Genomic DNA, 23,414 nt, shown 5'->3' with positions numbered 1-23,414 from the left:
AAGGTGAGCTCTGCATCCTCTTACCGTGCCATCTTGATCCAACTCCCTCTATTTGATTTTAAATACAATTGAAGAAGCATGATGAGGGGATGAACAAGAAAATAAAATGACGAGCTAAAAGACCACAAACTGTCAAATATCTTTAATTCAATACAGTGGCACAAATCTAGCATTTTAATTAATGTATTTGTGCATCTGTGTTGGTGTGCATGTGTAACCCTATGGACTATAGCCCACCAGGCTCCTGTATCCGTGGGATTTTCCAAGCAAGGATACTGGAGTGGGTTGCCATTTCCTCCTCCTGGGGATCTTCCTGACTCAGGGATCAAACCCAGGTCTCCCACTTTGTAGGGACACTCTTCACCACCTGAGCCACCAGAGAAGCCCTAATGAACTAGTAAGTAGCACATATTCGAAAAATGGACTGACTCATTGGAAAAGACCCTGATGCTGGGAAAGATTGAAGGCAGGAAGAGAAGGGGACAACAGAGGATGAGATGGTTGGATGGCACAACCGACTCGATGGACATGAGTTTGAGTAAACTCCAGGAGTTGGTGATGGACAGGGAGGCCTGGCATGCTGCAGTCCAGGGGGTTGCAAAGAGTCAGACACGCCTGAACTGAACTGAACTAGGCAGGTATTCATATGTCTAATCACAGGATAAATGAATATACAGAAAATAATCGAAGGAGAAGCCTCACAATGACGCTGTGCTTGGAAAGTCTTCTGTCTTTCACCCATTTCTTCAAATGCTTGGTTTAAATAAACATAGCAAAAGATCCAATATATGTGTGTATCTGACTAGTAAGTGTAGTAGCATATTGAATATATCAATACACAGCCATATCCCTGATACTCTTCATTCTACTATATATGTTTAGCTGCAGCTATGCATCCTAAAGATAGAAGACAAGTTCTTTTGTGTGTGTGTTTTACTTTTCATGAATAGGGGAAAAAAATCAGTGTGATCTGTTAAATTCTGAGTCATTCACTTACTTTGTTTTTCTTCAACATTTTATGCAAACCACACTCTTACTGGGGCTTTCCTGGTGGCTCAGCAGTAAAGAATCTGCCTACTAATGCAGGAGATGCAAGTTCAACCCCTGGTCCAGGAAGATACCCTAGAGAAGGAAATGACAACCGACTCTAGTATTATTACCTGGGAAATCCCATGAACAGAGGAGCCTGGAAGTCTACAGTCCATTGATCACAAACAGCTGGACACCACTGAAGTGACTTAGCACACAGTAACCCAGTGGGCGGACTACTCTGATCACCAAAGCGAACTAGAGACTCTGATCAGTTAGGGCAGAGAGACACACTTACCTGCATCTCTCAGTCCAGACCACCACGCTGCCCAGACTTGACCCTTGACCCTTTTGGATACAATGATTTCCCTGAAAGTCTAACAAAATGGGATGTATTGCTGCCACCAAATGATTAAAACCTTTCTATTTGCTGGGCTAGATAGATGTGCCAATCTCCAATTTCTGTATAAAAGCAGTCTCGAGTAATCTCACCATCTCTCATAAATATACTAAAAGTCCCATGCTGACCACTGAGTGTCTCCCAACCAACCACTCCCACCCTAGGCACCACAGGCCACGTGGCGAGCTCTGGTAGGCCACTTTGCAGGGAGGAAGGACAGTGAGAATGGATCAAGAGCTTCGATCTGGATCATCTCCTCTTCACACATGTATATATAAGAAGTGACATGTTTCTTCATAATTCAGTTAGATAAGTATTCACTTGATGGCTATGGCCAAGCAGCAAGAGTACTTGTTTTTGTTGTTCAATCTCTGAGTTGTGTCTGACTCTTTGTGACCACAAGGACTGCAGCACACCAGATTTTGCTGTCCTTCACTATCTCCCAGAGATTCCTCAAACTCATGTCCATTGAGTCGGTGATGCCATCCAACCATTTCATCCTCTGTCACTGCCTTCTCCTCCAGCTGTCAACCTTTCCCAACATCAGAGTCTTTTCCAATGAGTCAGTGCTTCATATCAGGTGCCCAAAGTATTGGGGCTTCAGCTTCAGCATCAGTCCTTCCAGTGAATATTCAGGGTATGCTGGTTTGATTGGTTTGATCTCCTTGCTGTCCAAGGGGCTCTCAAGAGTCTTCTCCAGCACCAAAATTCAAAAGCATCAGTTCTCTGGTGCTCGGTCTTCTTTGTGGTCCAACTCCCATGTTCATAGATGACTGCTGGAAAAACCTAGCTTTGACTACATGGACCTTTGTCAGCAAAGTGATGTCTCTGCTTTTGAATACACTGTCTAGATTGTCATAGATCTCCATCCAAGAAACAAGTGTCTTTTAATTTTGTGGCTGAAGTCACTGTCCACAGTGATTTTGCAGCCCATGACAGGAGCTTGAAAATCATGCAAATTAGTATGCTAATACTGATACTGGTAGATTATAAGAAGGCAATAACTCTGAGAAGACATGTGTTTCTGACACTTTATTTATTCAAGCTTTCTAAAACAGTATTAGAATTTCCACAAAATGTAACCTTAAAAACCTGCCACTTCTTTTCCATTAATGCAGTTTTTCACTATATGCAATTTGCCTATGTTTTTGACCCTGAAAGAGTGGCAAACTCTTGCCAAAATGTTTATTAATTTCCAAAATATAATAGTCCTAAATACCAGAAATTGCTTTCTTAAAATTTTAAAGTTTATTCAGCATAATATCTGAGATGAGTGTCAATTATAAATATTTTAATTATAACATAGTTCATAAATTTAAGATCGTGTTAATATCCTGGTTATGTTCAGAGTACTTAAATATGAAAGAGAGAAAGGGAATGTAGGAAAAGAATTTGGAAAAACAGCATTCAGAAAATTTTCATATAAGCAAAACACATATACAAAGATGCTTATTACTAAACAGAATTTTATATTTTCCAGTTCTTAATAGACTACTGATATAAAGAGGAGAGAGAAATAAAATCCTTATATGCATAGATAGTATTACAGTTTGGTTACTATAATAAAACCTGAAATAATTAAATTTTACCTTCCTGAAGATAGGATGAATATGTAATTTTATCTCATTTGTAAAATAAGATTTGTTCAAAGATTAAAATATAATAATGAAAATATAAAATTTAACATTTTAATATTATTGTTTTCACTGAAAGGAGTAGCAGTATATGAATTCTAATTAATTCAAACACTCCCTTTTAGTTATTAATATGATCGGCTTTTAGCAGTGTCAGCTAAATAAAGGGAAAGTATTTGCTATTCAAACTTAAAATGTGTAACTTCTCTAGAAGCTATGCTATGCTAAGTCACTTCAGTCGTGTCCGACTCTGTGCGACCCCATAGACGGCAGCCCACCAGGCTCCCCCGTTCCTGGGATTCTCCAGGCAAGAACACTGGAGTGGGTTGCCATTTCCTTCTCCAATGCATGAAAGTGAAAAGAGAAAGTGAAGTCGCTCAGTCGTGTCCGACTCTTAGCAACCCCATGGATTGCAGCCTAACAGGCTCCTCCGTCCATGGGATTTTCCAAGCAAGAGTACTGGAGTGGGGTGCCATTGCCTTCTCCGTCTCTAGAAGCTAGGCTACTGTAAATTGAAGGGAAAAAGAGATACATTTTTTAATTTGTTGATTCTTCAAAAGAAAGAAATTAGAAGTAGCTATAGAATTAAGGGAAAGAGATTCTCTCATTGACATGAGAGTTAGATATTGTGAAGCCTCCCAAGGAATAATTGTGACTTAAGTATATTAAAATTAAAATTAATCATACATTTTGACCAGGAAATCTCTCTCTTCAGAGTTTTGCCTATAGTAATAAAAATACCAATGAAAAAGAATATATATGATTGAATAAAATAAATGATTTTATTAAATACATTTTATTTATTTATTGAATAAATGAATTCAATAAATGATTTAATAAAATATTAATTCCATGTAATATTTTCAGTAATTCCAAAAGATTGCTTACATCTACATCTTAATGTTTAGTAGAATATTAGCTAAAGAATCAGTGTGGATGTATGGGAAGCCAGGTGGCACAGTGGTAAAGAACCTGCTGCCAATGCAGGAGATGCAAGAGACATGGCTTGATCCTTGTGTTGGAAAGATCCCCTGGGGAAGGAAATGGCTACCCACTCCAGTATTCTTGCCTGCAAAATCCCATGGACAGAGGAGCCTAGGTTACAAAGAGTCAGACATGACTGAGCACAGTACACTTCACATAAGCTATTGTAATGAAGTAGTTTTATAGACAGACATGTATGCAAAATATTTCATACAAGTATAGAGAAAATTGTTAAAGAATGCAGTCAGATTGATGACATCAGGTTTATATATATGAGATTGTAGAGGGTGAGGAAAAGAGTATATAAAATTAATTTACACATATTTTAAAATATAATTATGATATATTGCATATAAGAAACTGTGTTTATTATATTACATTGGGATTCCCTGAAATGGTAGCATTGGGCTTCCTGGTGACTCAGACAGTAAAGGGTAATGCACTGCAGGAGACTCAGGCTCCACCCCTGAGCTGGGAAGATCCCTTGGTGAAGGAAATGGCAATCCACTCCTATTGTTGCCTGTGAAATCCCATGGACAGAGTCTAGTGGGCTACAGTCCACAGGGTCTCAAATAGCCACATACAACTGAGTGACTAAATATTAATGGTGGCATCAATATTTATATAAAGTTGAAATAGATATTACTATATGGCATACAGTATCTCTTTTACTTACCTATAATTTTATATAATACATTATAATACATACTATAATAATAATTTATGTATAAAATAAGCAGTAATACCATACAAATTAGCTCTATATAAATATGGTATATGCATGTACAGAATAATTAGAAATATGTTACTTCTTAGTGATAAAATTTCACTTTATTTTTTCAAACAACATACTCTGAATTTTCAAAGTAGAAATATTTTCCCTTTCTAGTAAAAATAGCTATTTCTTAGTTTCTCAATAACCCTAGAATAGAAATCTAAATCAGAAGCTCTTCTATAGTTCTATTTTTGCCATATGATTAAATTTCTAATTTCTGTTGGATTTCCTGATTTGTGAAGACATAAAACTCCATACTAAGTTTATCTTGTGATATGGCTCTAGGATGTGTGATTACTACTTTCTTCAACAAAATGAATCTTAAAGTCTTCTTTTTCTATTTGCCCTCTTTTTTAACCATGTCTTTTGTCTTGGAAATCACTCTCAAGGTCATTATAAGGAAATAGCTCCACGTATTCCAATAATCTTAATAGATCAATGATATACTCACGCTTTTCCATTAGAATTGCCCTATGTGATTATTTGTAAACTGAAAACAGATGATCATATAACTGTAATACCAAAAGAACCTGTAAAAAGAAAAGAAACTCAATAAAAATACAAAGAGAGTCATTATGTGTAATTCAAATGCAAAATTATCTTAATGCTTTTAGTAAGATTAATAGGGTTTAGGATATGCCCATGGAAACATCAGATACAGATAACATTGCAAAATAAAGCTACATATACAAATCTTTTCTCATGCTGTATTTAACATGAAGTATGTTTAATCCTGGCTTCTTTGGTGGCTCAATGGTAAAGAATCCACCTGCCAATGCAGGAGACATGGGTTCAATCGCTGGGTAGGGAAGATATCCCTGGGGAAGAAAATGACAACCCACTGCCGTATTCTTGCCTGAGAAATCCCATGGAGAGAGGAGCCTGGTGGGCTACAGTTCATGACTGCAAAAGAGTTCCTACTAAATAGGAACAACAGTGTGTTAATCCTACTAAGAAAAATAAGCTTTATAGAGATTTGAATGTATTGGGGAGTCAAAAGAAAACATTCCATTATACAGATGACACATTAGTACTCATTCAGTTTTCACACAGAAATTTCACCTTGATGAAGTAATTAAATTAAAAAAAAAATGTTTATTATAACAGAAGACACAGGGCCTTTTCCTGTAACTTCCAAATCCTAATTATGAAATTAGTTTCCATGATGAGGAGTAGTTTGAAGTGCAATTCTGAGACTTTCATGGCTTTCTTTCTCTTTTTCTGTCTTTATTTTTTCTAGCACTGAAGGTTTTCTTCTTTGAGGATAGTCTTTTGATTGAGAATGTTTTATGCACTCATCAGAGATGAGGGATAAAACTAATACAGTAGTATTTTGGCCACAAAATAGTTAAAAGAAAGAAAAGAGAGTGTGTATATTCATGGAGTTATCAGGTGGTATTACACAGGTAAAATGAAACAAAGGAATTATTTGGAATACTAATGAATACTAATGGAAAAGAGAGGAAGATAGGTAAATAAGAGAAGCCATGAATTCTTCTAATTTTAATAAGAAATATTGAATTTTAAAGTAGGGATTTGTTTTTCAACATGAAACTCTGACAGCTATAAACAGAATTTCACAGAAGTGAAAACATACGTAAATTTTGCTTTAAATATATATCATGAGGAAATTAAATGCATACATTGAACATATTAACACTTCACACACAAAAATATAACATAATGTAATTATACATTAACAAGACCACTTTAATAGGCAAAAATCTGATAATAAGATTACTATTAAAAATTAATGAGTACTTTAATGTTTCTCTCTTAATAGGATATCCTGTATTGTTACATTTTACCTTTTTGTTGTTCAGTCAATCAGTCATGTCTGACTCTGTGACCTAAGAGACTGAGGTATGCCAGGCCTCCTTGTCCATCAGCATCTTCCAGAGCTTCTCAAACTCATGTCCATTGAGTTAGTGATGCCATTCAACCATCTTGTCCTCTGTCATTCCCCTTCTCCTCCCATCTTCAATCTTTCCCAGCATCAGGGTCTTATCTAAGGAGTAAGCTCTTCGCATAAGGTGGCCAAAAGGATTGGAGTTTCAGCTTCAGCATCAGTCCTTCCAATGAATATTCAGGACTGATTTCCTTTAGGATGGACTGGTTGGATCTCCTTGCAGTCCAAGGGACTCTCAAGTCTTCTCCAACACCACAGTTCAAAAGCATCAATTCTTTGGCGTTCAGCTTTCTTTATGGTCCAGTTCTCACATGCACACATGACTACTGGAAAAACCATAGCTTTGAATATATGGACTTTGTTTGCAAAGTAACACCTCTGCTTATTGACATGCTGTCTAGGTTGGTCATAGCTTTTCTTCCAAGGAGCAAGTGTCTTTTTAATTTCATGGCTGCAGACACCATCTACAGTGATTTTTGGAGCCCAGGAAAGTAAAGTCTGTCACTGTTTCCATTGTTTCCCATCTGTTTGCCATGAAGTGATGAGACTGGCTGCACTAACCCTCACTATTTGAATGTTGAGTTTTAAGTCAGCTTTTTCACTCTCCTCTTTCACGTTCATCAAGAGGCTCTTTAGTTCCTCCTCAATTTCTGCCATAAAGATGGTGTCATCTGAGTCTCTGAGATTATTGATATTTCTCCCAGCAATCCTGATTCCAGCTGTGCTTCATCCAGCCCAGCATTTTACATGATGTACTCTGCATATAAGTTAAATAAGCAGGGTGACAATATACAGCCTTGACATAATCCTTTCCCAATATTGAACCGGTCCATTGTTTCTTGTCTGGTTATAACTGTTGCTTCTTGACCTACATACAGGTTTCTCAGGAGGCAGTTAAGGTGGTCTGTTATTCCCATCTCTTGAAGAATTTTCCATAGTTCTTTGTGAGCCACACAGTCCAAAGCTTTGGCATAGTCAATGAAGCAGAAGTAGATGCTTTTCTGAAACTCTTACTTTTTCAATGATCCAACAGATGTTGGCAATTTGATCTCTGGTCCCTCTGCCTTTTCTAAACCCAGCTTGCACATCTGGAATTTCTCAGTTCACATACTGGTGAAGCCTAGCTTGGAGAATATTGAGCATTTCTTTACTAGTGTGTGAGATGAGTGTAATTGTGAGTAGTTTGAGCATTCTTTGGCATTGCCTTTCTTTGGGACTGGAATGAAAACTGACCTTTTCTAGTTCCATGGCCACTGCTGGGTTTTCCAAATTTGCTGGCATATTGAGTGCAGCACTTTCACAGCATCATCTTTTAGGATATGAAATAACTCAACTAGTATTCCATAACTTCCACTAGCTTTGTTCATAGTGATGCTTCCTAAGGCCCATTTGACTTCACACTCCAGGGTGTCTGGCTCTAGGTGAGTGATCACACCATCATGGTTATCTGGGTCCTTAATATCTTCTATGTATTTTTGCCAACTCTTCTTAATATGTTCTCTTCTGTTAGGCCCATACATTTCTGTCTTTTATTGTGCCCATCTTTGCATGAATTATTCCCTTGGTATCTCTAATTTTCTTGAAGAGATCTCTTATCTTCCCCTTCTATTTTTTTCCTCTCTTTGCATTGATCACTTAGTAAAGCTTTCTTTCTCTCTTTGCTATTTTTTGAAACTCTGCATTCAAATGTGCATAGCTTTCCTTTTCTCCTTTGCCTTTCACTTTTCTTCTTTTCTCATCTGTTTGTAAGGCCACCTCAGACAATCATTTTGCCTTTTGGCATTTCTTTTTGTTGTGGATTATTTTGATCACCACCTCCTGTACAATTTTACAAAACTCCATCCATAGTTCTTCAGGCACTGTGTCTATCAGATCTAATCCGCTGGATCTATTTGTCAGACCCACTGTATAATTGTAAGGGATTTGATTTAGGTATACCTTATTTGAACCAAAAGTCAAAGGCTAAAATCTTAAAATCTCTGTGACATCCGTTTCATGAAATGGAATGATGATCCCACTGATATCAGAGCTTCACTATCAGGATATCAGTCTCCCACAAATTACGTGTTCTTTTCCAAACCATGAGGCACACAAATAGCCTCTATATACCTCCTACCTCACCACTGTATGTAGACTTGTCTGGGCCCTGGTGGTAGCCTCCACCCTACTTCTTACTAAAAATGCCTACAAAATCTGAGTCAGCAGCACTGTCCAATAGAAATAAATCTAAAGTGTACTGCATATATAATTTTAGGTTTTCCAATTGTCACAATAAATATAAAAGTAAATTAAATTTATAAATATATTTTATTCAATCTATTTCAACATTGAATTAACATAAAAATATTGAGATATATTACTGAGACATTTGTACATTGTTTTCATTTTTATTATGCCTTCACAGCCTAGTGTGTTTTACACTCACAGAACATCTCACTTAGGACCCGTCACATTTCAGAGGCTATAATTGACATTTATGTTTAGTGGCTGTCATACCGAAAGGGCAGACCTAGAGCTTTGCTCTCTCCACCTCCTGGCAGTTAAGGCCCCATCTGTCGGGCTCTGCTCCTTGGGACTTTGAATCTTGAGTGAATAATACAGAGGAACATAGCTATTGAGCTGTGTTAAATCATGAGGTGTAGTGATAGTTGTAATGTGCTGTGTTTCTGGCTACACTTTTCCACATTAAGGATGATTTTGTGGCTGTCTACTTTTGCTGCCTTTTAAATGTAAAACTTATTTTCCAAATCTGATTTCTCCCCTTCCCTTTGTTTCTCTGAGTTTGATATCCTTCCAAACTATACTACAATTATATTTAGAGAGGAAGACAATGTCTGATTATGTTAGCTGAAGGTGAAACACTTCTACTCATTGCATAATAAACATTTTCGATAAAAGTGAAAAAAACTAACCATGGCCAATGCTTGAACTTGATTCATAAATATTAGAAATATAACATAACTGGGCACAGAGACAAGCTTTTCATAATAAAAGCTGTTTTGTAATAAAAGTTCTTCAAGTTTTTCAACATTAAAGACTGATGCTATGAAGTGCTATATGTGTTCTGGATTAGTGGTCAGGTAATTAATTGCAACTCCAGAACTACATCAGAGAAGGCAATGGCAACCCACTCCAGTGTTCTTGCCTGGAGAATCCCAGGGACGGGGGAGCCTGGTGGGCTGCCATCTATGGAGTCGCACGGAGTAGGGCAGGACTGAAGCGACTTAGCAGCAGCAGCCAGAACTACAATCATTCTTTCATGTATTCACTATCTCTTTTATTCATTTTTCAGCAAATGTTTATAGAAATAGAAAATGTCCAGGGCACACAGATATCAAGATGAATAACAGCACAGTATAACTGATTCAAAAATTATTTTCCTAGAGGATTTCTGCTACTTGCATGTATATAAATTGTCAGACCAATAGCAAATCTTTGCTACAAAGAAGGGTCCTATACTTTAAGAGAATAAAGCTTTAATGGTTTGTAGAAGAGGTCCAAATGTCCGTAGCATTTAAAGGATAAGAAGAATTTTAATTTCTTAAGATATGAACGACACAGAAGACTAAAAACATAAAGAAGCTGGAAATCAGAGAAGATGATTTTGGAACCAAAAAAGACCAGTTCAGTTGGAACATCACAGTGTTAACAGTGGGCCAGTGCTGTTGCCTGAGTGTTAGCCGACAGAGACTTTCTGAATTTTACTGATCCTCCCACACTTTATCACCTTGCTTTCTGTTTGTTAGTGGGGCACTTTGCAAGATACATAGCTTGAGAACTGGAAGCAGAACAATGCTAATTAGCCCATGTGGGGATTAGACCCTTAACCTTGACCTCATTAGCAGAAACTCTAAGCAGCTAAGGCACCTAATTGAAACTGGCTCAAAGTAAAGATCTATGTCATCACCTTCTTATCCCTTTATTTAGAAAAAAAAAAACAAAAAACAGATGTGTTCTAATAACACTACTCTGTATAAAATATGACATGACTCATATTACTTTTATATGCAGTTATTAGCTTTTTAAAGATATGTGCCTAAAGAGATGCCTATGGTTACATACATATGTGTACATTCAATTTAGGAATCAAACCATTTGCAGTCAAAATTTTAGAAAATTTTTATTGCGCTATGAGGATGTAAATGTTATGTGTCCTTCAGAGTTTAGGAATGTGCTTAACTAGTACAATTCTCTCTGCCCAATTAGCCCAATTAAAATAATACATTTTGTTAATTCATGTTGAATAACAGATTTGCAAGATGAAATACAACTTCAGCCATTGTAGGAAACTTAAGAATTCTGCTGCAATTCGTAAAACTTCACAGATATAAATAATAATTTATTCATCTGGTCTGTTTCTCCAGAAAAATAGTAAATATAGTTACTTGTAATAGTTTATCTTAACTTTTCCATATCAACATACCCTTCATGAAACAACTATTATGTTAAAATATATATTTAAAACATACACACACACACAGGTCTTGATTGTTATTAAACAAGAAATCATAGTTCCTTAAGAAAAAGAAAAATGTTTGCCAAACAGTTTATATTATGAACACTTTAAAATATCATATGGAGGATAAAATAAGAAGATTGCATTCTGAATTTTTCATATACTAGGTTATTAATGGTGCTGCTGCTGCTAAGTTGCTTCAGTCGTGTCCGACTCTGTGCGACCCCATAGACGGCAGCCCACCAGGCTCCCCGGTCCCTGGGATTCTCCAGGCAAGAACACTGGAGTGGGTTGCCGTTTCCTTCTCCAATGTATGAAAGGAAAAGTGAAAGTGAAGTTGCTCAGTCGTGTCCGACTCTTGGTGACCCCATGGACTGCAGCCCACCAGGCTCCTCCATCCCTGGGATTTTCCAGGCAAGAGTACTGGAGTGGGGTGCCATTGCCTGCCTTCTCCAGATTAATGTTGAAATCAAGGCAAAAAAAGACAGAAACACATGCATGCACTAAATATGGTGACGGGAACCAGTTAGCTTTTTCATTACTCCGGGAAGTTTTCTCAAACAGCTCTGGGTTTAAAACACAAAGACCTATTTATTTTATTTCAGACAATGGATAAAGTAAATAATTTGGAATCTAGATATTATTGGTATAAAAAACATTTATTAACTAAAGTACATGCATATTTTTGATGTGAAATTTATGAAAATCTATAATAATTTTAATTAATGAAACCTAAATTTTATTTATAAGAATTATGGTAGGCCTTTCCCTAGTGGTTTTTTAAATGGAACACACTGTGTCAAAGTGATATTTATGGAGCTATAAAAATTTTAGATTTAGTTTTCCTTCAAGACTTTTCAACATGTTAGATAAAGTTTAGGGTTAAATTTATTTACATGTGGTATCTTATCAGAAACTGTATTTTCAAACTTTGACTATATTCTGTTGTAATTTTTATTAAAATTAGTTTTATTATTTTATTTATATCCATTATTTTACTTATATCTCAGCTGTTTATTAGAAGACAGAATTCAAATACTTCCTTTTCTTTAGCCGTCACTTCCCTTTTTAAGACGGAGACTGGAAATAGTCCATGAAAAGTCTCTGCAGTAAGTCCTGAGGATGTCTGGAACTTGCTCAAACCTCTGCTTTCCAGATGATACTGAGTACCTTTTTTGTGCTTAGATGCCATTCTTATATCTGCATCTTATTTCAAGAGGTATTTATTCAAATATTTTCAGAAATGTATGCCTAATTCAATATCACAAATAATTTTTCCCCAAAGTTTTATACCTCTATATACAAGTTCTGTACATTCTATACACAAGTCCTAACGTTTAGGTTTATGATGCATTGTAATTTTTTATTTCCGTTAGAAGTGTAGAAGTTCACACTTTTGTCTGTTTGTATGTGTGCTGAGTCAGTTCAGTCATGTTCAACTCTTTGCAACCCTTTGTACCCTAGCCCAACAGGCTCCTCTGTCCATGGGATTCTCCAGGCGAGATTACAGAAGTCAGTTGCCTTGACCTCCTCCAGGGATTTTCCCCAGCCAGGGATCGAACCCAGGTCTCATGTGTCCTGCGTTGGCAGTCTGGTTCTTTACCACTACCATCCCCTGGGATACCCCTTTATTTGTATGTGCGTATCTAAATGCTCTAGTATAAATCATTGAAAAGACTCTCTTTTACCCGATGAATTACCTTGGCATTTTTTGAAAAATCACTTGACCTTGTATGTGTGTCTATATCTGAACTCCCTAATCTATTCCAATGATCTATTTATTTATCCTTAAAACAATACTACACTCTCTAAATTTTTGTGACTTTTTTGTAAGTCCTGATAGCACATAGTGTGAATCATTTGTCTTTGTTCCTTTTCAAAGTTGCTTGGCTTTCTAAGAGCCTCTGTCTTTTCATAAAAATTTTAGAAGCAGTTCGTCAATTTTATAGAAAAGAGCCTGCTGGGATTTTGATTGAGATTGCATTGTATCTGATCTATGAGCATAATATTTTTCTCCATTTATTTGGGTCTTCTATAATTTCTCTGAGAAATATCTTATAGTCTTCAACGTAGAACTTATATTCATATTTCATTATATTCATGCCTAAGTACTTTGTATTTTTGATGTTCTTATAAATGGTCCTTCTAAAAATTTCAGTTTCCAAATATTCATTTCTTGAAATGGAAATATGATTAATCTTTGCATATTGAATGTGAATCCTCAACCTTCCTAAATGCATTTGTAAGTTACAGGAGCATTTTGAGATTAACGGACTTTCTAAATAGGTGACTATGCTATTCGGAAATAGAGTTTATTTCTTCTGTACAATCTGTATGGATTTATGTATTTCTGATCTATTGCCCTGCCTAGTACCTCCATTATGAGGTGAGTAGAAATAATCAAACAGGCTTCCTCTTCTAGTTCCTGAGCCTATAGAGAAGCATCCAGTCTTTCGTTCCTTAAGGATAAGGTTAAAAGTAGGTTTTTACAGAGACAGCTTTATAAATCTGAGTATATTTTCTTCTAAATAATGGAGATTTGAAAAATCATGAATGGTAACTGAATTTAGTTGAAAGCCTTTCTTATTTATTGAAATTGGTATATGAATTCTCTTATTTCATCCATTTATATAATAATTTCATTGTTTTTCAAATGTCAATGAGTTTTCCAACCTACAGTGAACTTTAATTAGTCATACGATATTATCTGTCTAATGTATTGTGGGATTAACTTGTTAAGGTTTTGGTGAGGACATTTGTCCTGAGGCATATTAGTTAATAATTATATTTTTTTGTAATGTCTTTGAAAGGTTGTATTGTCAGGATAATGCTGTCATCATCAAATTATTTTTTAGTGATCCTTGTTAATTCTGTGATGGAGTTTGCATAGAATTGGAATTATTTCTTTGTTAAATATTTCGTAAACTTGTATTATGAGGCAACTTGACATGAAGAGGGTTGTTGCTGTTTTTCTGGCAAAGTTTGAATGCCTTTAGTAGGTACAGACCCGTCTGGTTATCTATCAGACTTTTTTTTTTAATTTTATTTTATTTTTAAACTTTACATAATTGTATTAGTTTTGCCAAATATCAAAATGAATCCGCCACAGGTACACATGTGTTCATTTTTAATGAGTGTTGCCACTTTGTGGTTTTCCTCAAAGACTTCAAATACATAGGCAGTAATTGCTCATAATACTGACTTATTATCCTAATATCCACAGGCTTTGCAATTTTCTTTCATTCTTTTCTGACATTGTTAAGTTTTGTTCTCTTTTTCTCTCTTATTTTTTTTCATGATTAGCTTTCAGGATAAAATGTTTAAAATTTCACTTGTCCTTTGAAAGAAGTAATTTTTATTTTATTGTTTTCTCTATTTTTATTGATTTTTTATTTTCTTGAGTTTTCTCTATTCTATGCATGTATATATAATATTTATTTGCATATTTACATATAATGTAACATATAGTTACACACATATAAGCATAATCTTTTTCTCAATTGATGGTTTCTTTAAATAAAAAATTGGGCCTTTATTTGAATCCTTATTTTTCAGCATAAACATTTTATGTTCTAATGTTATCCTAAGCATGACTAACAGCATTTCCAAAATTTTGACGTTATATTTTCATTTCCAGTTGTTTTTTAAAGCAATTTTTTGTGATATTCTTTGACCCATGGCTTATTTAAAATGTATACTTTATTCCCAAATATAGGGATAATTTTTAGATATCTTTCCATAATTGATTTTCAGTTTAATTTCATTGTGGCCAAAAAATAGAAGTGATTTTCCAAGTTTGAAACTTATAAAGACTTTTTTATGTAAAATATTGTCCACTTTAGAGAGATTTGTCACCTAAAAGAATGTATATTTTGTTATTTATGCATAAGTATTTTGTAAGTGTATCAATTAGCTTAAGTTAGTTGATAAAGTTCTTCAGATCTCCTATAGCCTTACTGAATTTTTACTTGTTATAATAATTCTGATTGCAGTGCAGCAAAATCCAAATATACCTTTAAATTTGTCTATCAATACTTTCATTTCTTTGGTATCCCTCTTAGTAAATAAATATTTATTTATTAATAGTTATTTAATTAATATTTATTATTTTATCTTCTTTCACTTCTATCAGATTCTACATATTGAAATTACTTATTTCCCAAAATATTTAAGATTGTATGTCCTCCTAATGAATAAAAATTATTGCAATGAAATTGCTTTGAACTTTGGGATATTGTTTTTTGTCCAGTTTGAGAATGGGCTTTATATTCTCTTGATTGTACACTGCAAATCAAACAACAATTCCTTGTTCAAGACTCTCCGTTATGCCTTCTTCTGTGGAAGTCTGGCATATACTTAAAGTTGGAAGAAAGGGCCAAAAGTAACAGACATAACCCATCATCTTCATCTCATAAAAGTGATGCAAATGTGTTTTACTTAGGTCAGCACTCAGATGTTACCATTCATCGTATAGTTATGGAGGCTGTACCTTAAAAATAATGCAGAAACTAGCTCATTAGACTTCTGTTGGCATGAGCATAAAAATAACAATCTCAAGTGGCTGGATTTTTAATTTCTACTTCCAACTTTAAAGAAGAATACAAGAGTCGAGTGTGAACATCCACATGAATTTTAAAAATCAGTATATTTTTAGAAAACATTAATACTGCACACCAGAAGCAAAAAAACATGGGCAGTGGTGGGCGGGGAATGATGACCCTTGAAGAATTCCAGTATGTTACAGCAAATGGGAAGTCTGAACGTAATATAAAAATCTCCACTTTTGCTCTTCTTTTATTACAATGGTAATCTCCTGACCACACAATAAGGAGCATATACTTGTTAAAGTGATTATATCGTATGCCTCCCACTCAACCTCATACCATTAAGTGACCTTTGCTGATGTTCCAGTTTTAAAAAGAAATTAAGGCAACAGATTTAGACACCCCTGTTTTGTCCCCAGAATGACTCTCTTAATTAGTGAGACATTAAATTAACCATTGTGTGTCTATTTTACTTCAAAAATCACTCTGAATTTTATCTTAATTTTTTTTTTATTATTTGCCTGTGCGTTTGTTCATTTTTTTTTTTTGAGTATTTGAAGACCATAACAATTCTCTACTTTTTTGTTAAGAAAGACTGTTTATATATATTATTAAATAAGAAATTAATTTTATTTTTGTTTTGCATTCTTCTCTGAAAAGTGAAGATATAGAACCTTATTTTTAATTATATTAAATTATATTTGGAATTTTCTTTGGGGATTGTAGAGTATACAAAATTAATTGCAAAAATCTTGTGTTAGTATAAACATACATTCGTATAATCACTAATCACAGGTGTTCTGATTTAAATGAGCATATAATGATTATGTCATGTCTTATAATGCATAACTTTCCTGTAGTTGATGATGAAGTCATAAGGCAAAAAAATAAATATTTTATGGAGAAAACAATCATCCTTAACCAATGCGTTTTTATATCTTTGAGTTTGTAGTCTTATATACCTACTAAAAACTATCTCATCAGCTTTACTCTTTATTGTAATAACAATACTAATCCATCCATGTATGAACTATTATTAGCAGATCATTAATTCTATATAATCTTTTTAATTATTCTAATGAACATGTTATAAGTGTTATTATTTCCACTTTTAAGAGAAGAACTGAAACATAAGGTAGTTAAGTAATGGCCCCTTCTATGCCTTCCTTCTATGCCATTTTTTAATTCATTCATTCATCATTTGTCCAACAAAAATTATCAGAGTATTTACTATGTGCCAACCATTATGCTAAGTGTTTGAAATTTAAGTCTGAATCATGTAGGTGTTGCTCTTAAAATGGAAATTGGGTAAATGTGCTTGACAAAGTGAAAAAGATCCTTGATATTCTGTTTCACTAAGTAGTTCTTCAAAAATGTTCTAAGCTATTATATTTAATTCTCAAGTTTATTCACAAGTATTATAAAAACTAATGTGTAGATAATTAGCCTCCAATTAGAATTTTAAAAAATACTAAAACAAAAATAGAATCTGGCTGGAAAAAAAAAGAAAATGCTTAGGTGAGATTTTACAGAAGTTTTGCACTCATATTTAATTGTTCGCATAGTACTCACGAAGCAGCTCAGGAAAAGTAAGAGTGAAAAGCACTCTGCAGTCACATCTTCTGGGCTGGAATCTCAGTCAATCTTTCAAGTGATGTTGGATTCTGAGTCTTGTTTTTGCCATGATTCAGGAGTGAATAACGGTAGTAGGTTTTATGAGACTCCAAATTGTTTGACTATGCCTGGCTTTTCTTACACACGGAGAAAAAAATGTGTATCTTGTCCCCAAAACATCCTCCTCCTATCTTCTCTTTTTATATTAAATATGACCTTTTTCCAGTTACTTAGGCTACACTGAGCACTTTCAGCCGTCTTAGCTGTCAGTCCTCTGTTTAGCAGTCATCAGCTGTGGATGGTTGTACTTTGTATATTTTTCTAAAACAGAATCCCTACTTTATGTTGCCATGGCCATTCATGTAGCATGGATCCTTGTCACTTTTAACTGAGCAATTTATTTAAACTAACCGATCAGTAAACATTTGTTTAACATTCTAGATGTTCAAGCTGGTTTTAGAAAAGGCAGAGGAACCAGAGATCAAATTGCCAACATCCACTGGATCATAGAAAAAGCAAGAGAGTTCCTGAAAAATATCTATTTCTGCTTTATTGACTATGCCAAAATCTTTTACTGTATGGATCACAATAAACTGTGGAAAATTCTGAAAGAGATGGGAATACCAGACCATCTGACCTGTCTCTTGAGAAACCTGTATGCGTCAGGAAGCAACAGTTAGAACTGGACATGGAACAACAGACTGGTTCCAAATAGGGAAGGCATATGTCAAGGCTGTATATTGTCACCCTGCTTATTTAACTTATATGCAGAGTACATCATGAGAAATGCTGGGCTGGAAGAAGCACAGTTGAAATCAAGATTGCTGGGAGAAATATCAATAACTTTAGATATGCAGATGACACCACCCTTATAGCAAAAAGTGAAGAGGAACTTAAAGTCCTCTTGATGAAAGTGAAAGAGGAGAGTGAAAAAGTTGGTTTCAGAAGACGAAGATGACAGCATCTGGTCCCATCACTTCATGGGAAATAGATGGGAAACAGTGTCAGACTTTATTTTTTTGGGCTCCAAAATCACTGCAGATGAGGATTGCAGCCATGAAATTAAAAGACATTTACTCCTTGGAAGGAAAGTTATGACCAACCTAGATAGCATATTGAAAAGCAGAGACATTACTTTGCCAACAAAGGTCCGTCTAGTGAAGGCTATGGTTTTTCCTGTGGTCATGTATGGATGTGAGAGTTGGACTGTGAAGAAGGCTGAGGACCGAAGAATGGATGCTTTTGAACTGTGGTGTTGGAGAAGACTCTTGAGAGTCCCTTGGACTGCAAGGAGATCCAACCTGTCCATTGTAAAGGAAACTAGTCCTGGGTGTTCATTGGAAGGACTGATGCTGAGGCTGAAACTCCAATTCTTTGGCTACCTCATGTGGAGTTTTGACTCATTGGAAAATACCCTGATGCTGGAAGGGATGGGGGCAGGAGGAGAAGTGGACGACAGAGGATTAGATGGCTTGATGGCATCACCGACTCGATGCACATGAGTTGGGTAAACTCTGGGAGTTGGTGATGAACAGGGAGGGCTGGTGTGCTGCGATTCATGGGGTCGCAAAGAGTTGGATACGACTGAGCTACTGAACTGAATGAACTGAAAAACATAATCTCTAGGATTATATGGGAAAGGAAGACATTGAAACTACCATTTCTATTCTTTTAGAGCTTGATATTATATAAAGTTGGAGAGACTTGACACGAATATTTGAAGTTACAAATACATACTGCTTGTAATATTTATTTGTTTATTTTTGGCTGTGCTGGATCTTCACTGCTTTGTGTCGGCTTTCTCTAGTTATGGCAGGTGGGGTCTACTTTTCTTCTCAAGGTGATGGCTTCTTCTGTTGTGGAGCACAGGGTCGTGGGCACCCAGTAGATCTGGCACACGAGCTCTACTGCCTCACTGCGTGTAGGATCTTCCCGGGCCAGAGATGGAACTCATGTGTGTGTGTGTGTCCTGCATTGGCAGACAAATTCCCAGCCACTGAATCACCAGGGATGCCCACAAATAATGCTGTTTTAAAAGTAAACTTCAATGTTTTGCTGCGTTAGGTTTCATAGGACATATATGATTAACTGACAGATGGACAACATAGACCCTAATTAGCACTGGAGTCTTGGAAATCAGAGATAACCATTGATTAAAAGTTTTTAGGAGGGCTTACAAGTTACAGGAGATCAGTTTGGTTATATTTTGATCAACCAGGTAAGGTTAGTGTGTTTTTACTAACTGTAGAACTAAGTAAGTCAGATTGTCTGATATATTTAACACTTAGATCTTTCTGAGACCCTCTTCCTTCAACCTTAGGCAAGGAGGGCTTCTGTTCTTTGGCTTTAGTACTTTTTTGTGTCCCCTGAAGCAGTTCCCAGGAAATATCCAGAGCTTCAGCAGCTGATGAATGAAGCAACCTTCAAACTCTGCCTCAGTCAGTGGTACAGGATGGTGGACGATACCAGAAGTTATTTGAAATCCTCTGTTTGTCCTCCATGTAAATATATCTTTCAGATAAAGAAGTTTGATTTAAAAATTTGAAATACATGTTTTGTGGACCTGATGAGTTAACTAAATACATTTGAAACTAAAAAAGTTATACACTGGAGAAGAGAGTACTAGAGATTCTCTTGATGGCTGATGATTAAGTTCCGTGACCGAGCGAAACCAGGGGACCTGCTTAGAAGTGTATGTCACAGAGGTCTTCTGTCACATCCAAGGCACTGTTGGCCATTTCCTCTTATGTGCTACAGCTATACCTTAATTATGTCTAGCTTTCAGTCTTGACACTAAATAGTACGTATTTGTTAATATGCCTACCTTCCCAATTAAGAAAACAGGTTGTAAAGGCAGCGGCATGCTTGTTTTTCTTTCTGATTTATTGATATAATTGACGTATGTGCGTATGTGCTAAGTCACTCCAGGCATGTCCGACTCTTTGTGACCCCATGGACTGTAGCCCGCCGGGCTCCTCTGTCCATGGGGTTCTCCAGGCAAGAACACTAGAGTGGGTTGCTATGCCCTCCTCTAGGGAATCTTGCCAGCCCAGAGATCGAACCCACATCTTTTATGTATCCTGTACTGACAGGCAGGTTCTTTACTGCTGAGCTCCCAGTTAAGAAAACCGGTTCTAAAGACAGTAGTGTGTTTGTTTTTCTTTTTGTTTTATTAAGATATAATTGATACACAACACTATAATTTTAAGGTATAAAGCATAATGAGTTGACTTACATACATCATTAAATGATTGCCACAGTACGTTTAGTGAGCATCCATCATCTCATATAGATATAAAATAATATATCTCATATAGATACAGAATAATAGAAAAATTTGCTCCCTTGTGATGAAAACTCTTAGGATTTATTCTCAACAATTTTCATATATAATATTCAGCAGTGTTAGTTATATTGAATATTTGCCATGCTGTACATTACATCTCTAGTTATTTAAAAGATTCCTAACTTATATTTATCTTATATTAAAAGTTTACAACTTTTGACTATCTGTTGGTTTTGGTTTTTTTTTAGTACCAAGTAACATGCATTAATAATCACTCTTACAAAAAGAGTTTTGACCACATATCTTTACATTATTCTTCACTAAATTAGTTGTTGTGTCTAGATGACAATATTGCAGGAAATAGCATTTTTTTGTAAACTGGACTGATATTTTTTCTTTACTGAATTGAATAGATGTGTGTGCATTTGCTAGATATAGCATTCTTTTAAATAATAGCTATACTAAGCTGGCTTCCACTGATAGCTGTTTTCCATGTCCTATAGGCATTTTGATTGATTTTTACAATTCATGGGTTCTTTAAACTTGCCTGAACACAATTCTTTCTCTACACACATCAAAGAACACACACTGTATTTCATTATCTCAATTGATCGTTTTAACTTCTAATCTTCATGGAAGGGTTCCATCACTTCCCTGACTCCTTAAGTATTTTACTTTTGTTAGTTCAACCCTCTTTTGCTCATTTACTTTTGAAACCAAAACATTTCAAATGCTAAATTTGAAGATAGGGAAACCTATATATGATTTTTTTATTTCTCTTTCTAGTGTGCCTCTAGGCTTCACTGATGTTTCTGCCTGAATAAGGACTTTGACAGTCCAGAAATTGTATACTCCCAGTTCCTGCAGGCAATTTATGATAAACTTAGCAAACATGTAATGTCCATAATATTTTGAAGTACTTGCTGATTTAAGTGCCAATTTCAGAATGTTGGTTCCAAACTTCTCCATATCTGATATACTTTTTAAGGGACAGAGAAAGTGAAAATAATCCTGCCACAAAAGGAGAAAATATGGTATTTTGTGGTAAAGATTCTTTAAACATTATTTTGAAATAATTTCAGATGTATAGGAAATTTACAAAAACAACGAAAATAATTCTCATTAACCATTCACCAATATTCCCTAAAGATAAGCATTTCATTTCAGTTCAGTTCAGACGCTCAGTCGTATCTGACTCTTTGTGACCCCATGGACTGCAGCACGCCAGGCCTCCCTGTGCATCACCAACTCCCAGAGTCCACCAAACCCATGTCCATTGAGTCTGTGATGCCATCCAACCATCTCATCCTCTGTCGTGCCCTTCTCCTCCTGCCCCCAATCTCCCAGTATCAGGGTCTTTTCAAATGAGTCAGCTCTTTGCATGAGGTGGCCAAAGTACTGGAGTTTCAGCTTCAACATCAGTCCTTCCAATGAACGCCCAGGACTGATCTGCTTTAGGATGGACTGGTTGTACCTGCTCGCAATCCAAGGGACTCTCAAGAGTCTTCTCCAACACCACAGTTCAAAAGCATCATTTTTTTGGTGCTCAGCTTTCTTTATAGTCCAACTCTCACATCTATACATCACTACTGGAAAAACCATAGCCTTGACTAGATGGACCTTTGTGGACAAAGTAATATCTCTGTTTTTTAATATGCCGTTTAGGTTGGTCATAACTTTCCTTCCAAGGAGTAAGCGTCTTTTAATTTCATGGCTGCAGTCACCATCTGCAGTGATTTTGGATCCACAAAAAATAAAGTCAGCCAATTCACCAAGTGGCATTTGTTATATCATTTATATATATATATATATTTTCTGAACCTCTTTGAAAATAAGTTGCTGAAATAATACAATTTACCCTTAAATAAGTAAATATGTATTTCCTAAAAGTAGACACTAGTGACTTTAGTACAATTATCAAAATACGGATATTAACATTTCTAAGTACTAATATCTAGACATCTGGAGTTTTAGACAAAAGTGTTCACTTGAACTCAAAATGTTCTTCATATCAAATCAAACAAACAGAAGTTTGCTTTGGCTTTTCTGGTCCAGTATTACAGGATGCATTGAGATGTCTCTTTCATTTCCTTTAAGATATGATGTTTCAAAATATGTCTTTGTTTTTTCCTCAGTTTGACGTTTTTGAAGAGTTCAGTTCAGTTCAGTTCAGTTGCTCAGTCGTGTCCAACTCTTTGCAACCCCATGAATCGCAGCACACCAGGCCTCCCTGTCCATTACCAACTCCTGGAGTTCACTCAGACTCACGTCCATCGAGTCAGTGATGCCATCCAGCCATCTCATCCTCTGTCGTCCCCTTCTGCTCCTGCCCCCAATCCCTCCCAGCATCAGAGTCTTTTCCAATGAGTCAACTCTTCGCATGAGGTGGCCAAAGTACTAGAGTTTTAGCTTTAGCATCATTCCTTCAAAAAAATCCCAGGGCTGATCAGGCCAATTATTTTGTAGAATGTTCCTGGAACTCAGTTTGTCTGATATTATCTCATGATTACAATCAAGTGTGCATTTTTTCAGAAACCTAATAGAAGTGATATTATGCTTCTTAGGGCGGACCATCAGGAGGTAAATAATATCTGTTTGTTCTGTTAACTTGGGGTACTTGGTTAAGGTGTGTCTCTCTAATGTAAAGGGTGTTTCCTTTGTATTTACTAACTGTGCTGTGGAGATACCGGAATCCTGTTTCTCATCACACCACCTACTACTTTTAGCAGCCATAGATGATCCTTTTCTATGACTGTCATTACTATGTTGTTTGTCAAACACTG

The sequence above is a fragment of the Bos mutus genome, chromosome 7, assembly GCF_027580195.1.
Source record: "Bos mutus isolate GX-2022 chromosome 7, NWIPB_WYAK_1.1, whole genome shotgun sequence".
Lineage (NCBI taxonomy): Eukaryota > Metazoa > Chordata > Mammalia > Artiodactyla > Bovidae > Bos > Bos mutus.
Note: the sequence above shows the minus strand (reverse complement) of the source record.